The 9,199-nt window shown below is 33.2% G+C and overlaps 1 pseudogene; it reads left to right on the forward strand.

Moving 5' to 3' along the window:
- The first annotated feature begins 3,606 nt into the window (after window positions 1-3,606).
- LOC131609408 (BAG family molecular chaperone regulator 4-like) lies at window positions 3,607-6,718 on the forward strand (annotated as a pseudogene).
- The last annotated feature ends 2,481 nt before the right edge of the window (window positions 6,719-9,199 follow it).

A 9,199-nucleotide genomic window follows, 5' to 3' on the forward strand; every position in this document is an offset into this window, starting at 1 on the left:
TTGGGTATTGACTGGTGGGGAAATAGGTTCAGTATTAGATGAGGTAGTAGTAGGAATAGGTTCAATATTATGAAATGTATTAGCAGGTATAATGTCATCAAGAACAAGTAAAGTTTGTAAGTGAGGAGAGACTGACTTAGGGGTGGATTTAAAAGGGAAGTGGGATTCATAAAAAACAACATTTCTTGAGGTAAAAATAGCATGACTGATAAGATCATAGAGAATAAACCCTTTGATGCCGTTTTTATAACCTAAGAACATGGATTTTCTAGCTCTAGAATCGAATTTTGTTCTATGAGCCTGAGAGGATGTTGCATAAATAAACAACCAAAAACCTTGAGATGCATATAAGAGGGTGGTGTTTTGAAAAGAAGTTCGTAGGGAGTAAGGGACTTTAAAATATGGGAAGGTAGTATGTTGATAATATGAATGGCATGCTGGACACAATAGTTCCACATGGACAAAGGGACATTGGAATGGAAGTGGAGGGATCTAGCAATATTTAAAATGTGTTGGTGTTTTCGTTCAACGGCACCATTTTGTTGTGGTGTTTCAACACATGATCTTTGGTAGAGGATACCCTTAGATGAAAGAAAATAGGCTAAGGCTATGAATTCAGTGCCATTGCCATATCTTAAGCATTTTAAAGTGGCGTTGAATTGATTTTCAATGTAAGCAATGAAGTTAGTGATATGAGTTTTTTTTGGTCTTTAGATTTTAAAAAAATAACCCAAGTAAATCTTGTAAAATCATCAACAAGAGTTAAAAAAATATTTTTGTCCTAAAAGAGAGATTGTGGAGTAAGGAACCCATAAATCAGCATGAAGAAGTTGAAAAGGAGCAGTAGTACGTATATTGCTAGAAGGAAAAGAAAGACGTTTTTGTTTTGCATTATGGCATGAATCACATGGTGCCAAATTAGGCTTACAAGAGATAAAAGGAAAACATTTTGAAACAGCTTTTAAACCTACATCAGAAATGTGTCCTAACCTTGAGTACCATAACTCATAGGAATTATAGGCCCTTGTGAAGGTTAGCTAAACCAATCATGCTCTTGGTTGTGTTCTGCATGATATGGCAGGTTTTAGCATAAAAGGATAAATGACAGTCATGAGCATTGACAAGTTGGGCTACAGACACAAGATTAACAATAAAAGTAGGAATGTAAAGGACATTATGGATAGTAAGTAAAGGGGAAATAGCAACACTACCAACTATACAGACATTAATATGTGTCCCATTAGAGAGAGTTACAGGAATATGTGTAATGGAGTGGTGTGTGATAAAGGAATCAAAATGATAAGTGATCCAGAAGATTGATCTGATACATTGTTTGCAGCAGAGTTTGGCTTTGGTTTGTTCTTGAAACCCGGTGGTTAACCATGTTTGACAAAACAGGTTTCTATGGTGTGATTGGTTCGACCACAGTGTGTACATACACGGTTAGGTTTAGGATACAGATTTTTGCCCTTGTAATTTGGGTTCCAAGTCTTGTTGCTGCTGTTGATTTGAGTAGCATTGGCCTGTGAAGATGTTGCAGAAGTAAGGGCCTCATCTGAGGGTAAATCAAGCAATGCAACCGAGTTAAGTTCTCTTTCCTGCAGAATCACTAAAGAGAAAGCTCTATCGATATTTGGGAGAGGATGCATCATTATAATCTGGGACTTGGAAGAAGAGAATTTCTCATTAAGCCCTTTTAAGAAGAGAATCACATAGTCTTGTTGGCGGTAAGTTGAAATAGAAGCAAGCGCACCACACGTACACATAATAGCACAAGAACAAGATGCAAGGGGACGATAAGATTCGAGTTCGTCCCAAAAAACCTTCAACTGTGTGAAGTAATCTGAGAAAAATAGAGTACCTTGCCTGAATTTGTAAAGATCTTCTTGAATGTCAGAGATTCGAAAGACATCGCTTTGAGAGAAACGTGTGCGAAGATTCATCCATACACCAGAAGCGGTTTGAATCCAAAGAACCGATTTTGCGATTGATTTAGAGATTAAACGAAAATGCCAAGCAAGAACCATGGTGTTGCAGCGTGTCCATGGAGCATGAAGGGATCGTTAGGCAATGGTTTAGGGAGGGTTCCATCAATGAAATGGTGTTTGTTCTTGGAGATTAGAGTGATTTCCATGGATCTTGACCATGTGTGATAATTCTTGGAATCAAGAAGAGGGGAAACAAGGATAAGGGAATGGTTTTCATTCGGATGAAGATAATAAGGATTAGCCGGATTAGTAGAGAAATCAGAGTAATTGGCAGCTATTGTTGAAAGCTGAGCAAGGAAGAAGAAGGAGAGGGAAAAAGAGTAAAATAATGGCTACCAGAGCATATAAGCTCTGATACCATGTTGAGATAAAACGCAACAGATATAAAAGAGGAAGATGGTGAAAGCCATCATATGTATTATTTGATAATCTACCAAAATGAAAGAGTTCGCTACTGTACAAACTATGAGATAACGCTTATATACAAAGCCAGAAAAGGAAAAAACTAGCAGCACTACTATGGGCACCACAACCCTATAAAAGGAAAAATGGGCCTTAGGAAAAACTATACAAATAAGGGCCCAAAGCAGTTAACAGTTCCCCTGCAAAATTGTTGGATCAAAATTGAGTGACTTTTCTATTTTGCATGCAAAATGCTCTTGTTGTTCCTATAGGAAAAGGACAATCTACCTCCTACAACAACTCCAAACCCACTACAAGATCCACACTTGTTAGTCAATATCAATTCCTAATTTAAAAATGATAGAAATGAAAATGAAGTATATTATATTTGTAGATTCTATGCTACAAAGGATGATTTTCACTAAACATATATTTAAAAGGCTTAATTGTAACTTTAGTCCCCATATTTTGTCCTTTTCTTGATTTTGATCCCTCTATTTTAAAAATCACTATTTTAGTCCCTTTTTAAGTTTTCTGTGCAATTTCCGTCCCCCTATTTTGCCTTTTTCTGCAAAATTAGTCCTTATTCCTGTATCTTTTTCAATAGAAAATTCAAAAGGGGGACCAAAATCGTGGTTTTAAAAATGAGGGGACTAAAATCGAGAAAAAGATAAAATAGGGGGACCAAAGTTGCAATTAAGCCTATTTAAAAATATAGTTGTTCCGTAGGTACATCTATTGAACACTCTCTTTTCATCACATTTCGTAGATGGATTTGCAGAAGGCTTCCTCAACTGAAAGTATTGGTTTCCGTAGATGTACATACTGAAGGAAACACTTTTTTATTTTAAAATCAGGGTGCTTTCGGAAGTGCACCTATAAAAGTTGGAGGCAAAATTAAAATTTCACACGGTGTGTAAAAGATCTATGGGAGACATTGAGATATAGTCTAATATATTAGTAGCTTATAAAAAGTCACTCACTTTTTCAAAGTTTTAAAATATTTCTTTCAGAGTTACCTTTTTATTTAAAGAAATATTATTAAAATGAATAGATTACTTTTTGAAAGTGGCCTTATGCATGAATTTTAATAATTATTGTCATTTTTCTATAAGTTTAAAAAATAAAACAGTCAAACAAAAATGAAAATAAACTTTTTTTTTGTTAATTTTGTTTACTAAAATAAAAAAATCCATAAAAAATAACAAAGAAAAAGTGGAATAAAGAGGATGTGAAATGAAAGAGAATTGGCAAAAGGTATAGATTATGAGAGGAGCAACCATTGTGTGATTCTCCTCTTCTCCTTCCTCGTTCATCAAAACGCACCAAATCGGTGCGTTTTGAAACCACCGCAACTTCAATGAATAGCGACGCGCATTCCACCGGAGTCTCGCCGACGAAGGACGACGTCGACTGGGAGATGCGTCCCGGCGGTATGTTCGTACAGCGACGAGAAGCTGGTGACGATGATTACAATGATGGACCGATGATCAACGTCAGTGTTTCTCATGGTTCTTCTCAGCACGAAGTTTACCTTCCAGCTCAATCTACTTTCTGTGAGATTCTTTTCTCTTTCTGCACTACTTTTCTATGTGCTGGTTTTGTGATTGAGTTTTTGAAATGTTGAGTTTTCGTTTAGTTTTGGTTATTGTTGATGTTGAATTTGGTGATTGTTGCAAGCTATGTAGAACTGACATGATTCATATTTACGTGTAATTGTATTTTGTTGTTGAATTAGATTTTAGAATTTGTGGAATGAAGGATAGTTTGATAGAAAAAGATACATTGTGTAGTGTAGATTTTACTTTGCCACTTGGATAAGCTAAATCTAATGGTGATTGGCTTGGATATTGTATAAAGGTTTAGTTACAATTTGCAAATATTGTTGCTTCCATTGTATTGAATAAAAGAAAAACCCTCTTCGAGGGTTCTTGTTATTCGTCGATTTTGATTGATTTATTTGAGTTTATCTATTAACATAATCACTTGGGTGACTCTTTGAGAGTTCATGGAACCAACATATGACATTTATTTTTATAACATTTGTGAAAACAATTTTACTTTATTTTTATCTTTGTCTTTGAAATAGCTTATACTTAGGCTTGTATATGATAAACGCTTATGTTTATTTTTGAAATAATTTAACTATTTTTTACTCTGATGTTTGTTGAAATTCGAGTTGATGAATTCATGGTGTACTTGGTTCATCTTATGTGAGATGATGATGGAGGAGAGATTCAATGGATAAGAGGTTTTGGATTTTGGTTGTTGAATTGGTGTTTTGAGGGTGGTGTTATTATTTGATGATTGGGTGTGTGCATTTTAGCACAATAATACTCTATTGTGTTGAAAATGGTGGACTTTGCTGCAAATTGATAGTGGAATCCTAAATGGTTGGGCATATTGGTATCTTTTCTTTCAGGAGTAAAATACTTTTCTAAAGTGGAAGTGGAACTTGTAATGACAATACTAGGGGTTTTGAAGTTTTAAACTTTTTTCCCGAGCGAACGAAGTCTTTCAATTTGATGTAAGCTAATACATATTAGTGACGGCATATAATGTGATGCCATTCATCAATCTTTCTTTCTTCCTTTCTTCCCAAACAAAGATTTTGAAAGAGATAATATGATATTATCTTTGCAGAACTTTGAATTTCAAACTAAGATAAACTGTAGGTATTACTATGTTACAAAGGGCGGCCCCTCCATTTATTAGCTTAGATGCTTTATACGATCACAATTGATATCCTTAGTGAACAAACTAGCTATCTGAAAAAGTAAAAGAACTATGTTGATTAACTTGAAAGCTTGGAACCTTAGGCCAATTGTATGATTTATTTTTATTCTGTGAGAATAACTCCTTTAAGTTTTGCATAAATCAATTTTATCTTGATATGGAATATGTTTGTGGAAACTTAGCTCATTTTTAATGTTACAGATTATAAGTAGCATATACTTTAGAAGATCTTTTGTTTACATTGGTATGTGTCTGTCTTAATTTAAGTCTTTAATAACAGGGGATGTTAAGGAAATGCTTGCACACAAAACTGGTTTAAAGCCCGAACAGCAAAGACTCTTCTTTAAAGACAAAGAAAAGGAGAATGAAGAATATTTGCACATGGAAGGTGTGAAGGACAGGTCAAAGCTTTTGCTTTTGGAGGATACTGCTAGCAAAGAGAGTAATCTTGAAGAAGTTAGAAAGCACAATGAAATGTTGAAAGCTTTTGAAGCTGTTGCTGTTGTCAGATCAGAGGTGGACAAGCTTTGTGAGAGGGTGAGCCCATCTTTCCCATATTATTGTTCATTATAGAAACGCGATAACCCGAACTAGAGAATGAATATATTACTGATTTTGCAGGTGTCGGCATTGGAGGTGGCTGTGGATGGAGGGACCAAGGTGTTGGACAAAGAGTTTCTTGTGTCCACTGAGTTGCTTATGAGGCAATTGCTGAAGCTGGACGGTATTAAAGCTGAAGGTGAAGCGAAGTTGCAAAGAAAAGCCGAGGTAACAATTTTTGGTGTTAAGAGTTTCTGACTTGAAAGTTTAATGATTTGTTCATTAATGTTTGTGGTAGGTCATGAAAAATGATTTCTTCCTCTCACTTTTTCTGTATGAATTTTAAAGCATCTCTTCAATGATTTGCTATGATTTTTGCAAAAGGGGTATATATCACAAAATGTTGTTCTTTTAGATTCCTCTTTAAATGAATTTTCTTTGATGCAATATGGCTTCAATGTTTTCTTTGTCACTCTAAGGATTAGTTTCTTTATAAAAATTCTAAACTTTCACTCAACAAATTTTCCCGTTTTCCTAAAGTTGTGTAAAAGGATAAATTCTTGTGCTATGTAAGTATTGTGCATGGTAATGGACTTCTTGTTTTCGTAATCATAATCTGTAATTGCATCATTCATATTAAACTTTGAAGATCTGCAATTGCATCATTCATATTATCTTGGAAGGCCTGAAAAACGGTTTGTTCACCTTCATACAGGTGCGTCGTGTGCAGAATGCTGTGGATACTTTAGATTCCTTGAAGGCAAGAAACTCCAAACCTTTTAGCAACATTGGTAAGTCAGTCTTGTAACAACCCAATGGGAGGCTTGAATGCTCCAACCGCATCATCTTCTCCAAATGTAACTCAAAATTGGAGCGGTTTGATTAGCTCAGAAATTATTGTTTGACATTAAAATTATAAAACATTTACAATATATATTTTTGGACCTTGATTCTTCATTTAAGGTCCAATTTTAAACACTTTATCTGCCTTTAAAGAATAGAGAGAGGAAAATGAAGGTTCATATTATTAATACTAATTTTTCTTTTGCTAACTTTTTATTTTAAATAATCTCTTTATCTAGTCTTAAATTTGGAATGAATATCATTCAAATATAAGACTTCAATGGAGTTGTTAATCTTTCTGTCTGAATCTAACCAAGATATTCAAAACAAAGACAGAAAGCATTTTATGAGAATAATCCCACCAGAACTGTCTTATGTTTTTGGAGGTTAGATTAATCATAGTTTAATTATGATACATTAGAAATATGTCTTATTATTTAATTACGGGTTAACTGTATAAGCATTTTATGAGGTTTTATTTGTCTAGGATTTAACTGTGACAAATTTTTTTATGAGGTTTTATATGTAGGGTTTAACTGTGACAAATTTTTTTTGAGGTTTTTTTTGTCTCGGGTTTAACTGTGACAAATTTTGGGTTTGTGCAATTATTCTCTTTACACGCCATAAAACGACCTTGACTCAAACATATATATTAAAGTATATAGATTAATGCAATTAAGAAATAAGCAATCTGGCATTCTCATGGATTCAAAGTGAAATAGTGTGACCTAAAAGTCCATAGAGGCTGCTCTACTTAAGAATTCTTTAAAATCAAAAGATTCCTAATTACAAATGAGTGAAAAGACATTTGTAGCCCCACAAGCTGACAGCTGAACTCGCATTCACATTAAATATTTTCTTGATAAAACAATCCATTTGTGGTGATGCTTTTTTCTTCAATTATTTAATCTAACTCCAAAGATTCGAACCAACTAAGATACTACTATTAGTCTGCTATGGAGTAATTTAAGCTATGAATGGTTGATTCGTCTTTGAAATTTCAAGTGCTAGTCAACTGTGAACAACCTATCAATGTGGTCCACTCTTGCCAAATTCTAATTTATATGCCAAAAAATAAATAATTTTCTTATTGCTAAACCTACTTTTTCCCACTTGATTAATGTCACTCCATTCTAGAGTCAATTGCTTTGTACTATTAGGTTTTGGAAAGTTAATGCTGTTATATGTACCCCCACCATCACTAATTTTGTCCTTGCAGAATTTCTAGGTGACCTCCTACGCCGACATAAAATTTGGATCAAATGCCATATTTCTGGGTGCAGAATTTGTAATAATGTTTAATAAATAATATATTTTCTCCGACTTATAAAAAATATTAGATTTGAACACGGCTTTTAAAAATGTGATGATTTAAAAATAAAATTAATACTATTCATTATAGTATTTTTATTAATTATAAAAAGCAGAGTAGTTGAATAAAATAAAAATTATTCAATAAGATATAGTAATTTGAAAAAAAGATTGCTTTGTATAAAAAATAAATAAATAATTATTTTGGAAAAACGTATGAAAGAAATATTTTTTGAGACGAGGGAGTATCAAATTTAAGTGAATAAAAAATATGAAAATAAAAATGAATAAACTTTTTTTTTATTACAAATACTACTGTAGAAAACATATATAACGACGGTTGCGAAACATATATATTAACGGTTGCATGTCCGTTGCTAGATAGCGTGTGATTGTATGTATGTTAGTTACCACAACAGATGTGTGTGACCGTTGTTATAAGTTAGATATTCCGCAGCTTATAACTACATGCGAAAGAAATAATCGTTGTGATCCTGGGTTCGAATCCTAGCACCATCATTCTTAGATTTTATTATTCTGGATAACGCTTTATTTATTTATAATAACGGTTGAATTAGAAACAATTGTGATATTATTTGTTTTTTTAATATATATTTTTCTGATTGATAGAATTCCGAAATTTTTAACCTGAATATCATGCCAGAAACATCAATGCACCCATTTGTGAATTGAATTAGATCAAAAATTGTATTACATCAATGAGACAATTCCATTAGTAACCAAAAATTATATATTACATCAAAACCAAAATGGCACAAAATAACCTTCAATTTACACATCATTGTATCAAATAATACTATCTTGTTGTCTCGTCTCTTGGTGTCTTGACTTTAAACACCTATAATTTCAAATAATAATACTTGAATAACATCATTAGCAATTATAACATATCATAAATTATGAATGAAGAATATAAAATACTTGTTATTTTTCGCATATGCATTTTTTATGATCGTTACGAATAGTATGCACTTCATCTTTATCAACTTCTTCATAAGAAGTAGGCATTTGTGTTACATAAGAAGGAATGGAAGGAATATCAAAACTTTCATCATCACTATGATGAATGTGTTTTCCGTTGAGAACAATTGACCATCCCTCGATAAGTCTGCATGGTCTGTCACATAAAAAACTTGTTTTGCTTGAGTAGCTACGAAGAATGGTTGAATCTTATAAGTTTCCTTGCCAAGGTCAACCCGTGTGAATCCTAACTCATTAGTGTGTACACCATTGTTATTGGGAACTCACTTGCATTTTAATAAATGCACTTTTAAAATAACATAATCAATCTAAAAAATCTCCTCATTGTCACCATAAAATCCGGCGGTTGCTAAAATAGAATTCTTATCTTTTGAACT

This window comes from Vicia villosa, linkage group LG6, assembly GCF_029867415.1.
Source record: "Vicia villosa cultivar HV-30 ecotype Madison, WI linkage group LG6, Vvil1.0, whole genome shotgun sequence".
Classification (NCBI taxonomy): domain Eukaryota; kingdom Viridiplantae; phylum Streptophyta; class Magnoliopsida; order Fabales; family Fabaceae; genus Vicia; species Vicia villosa.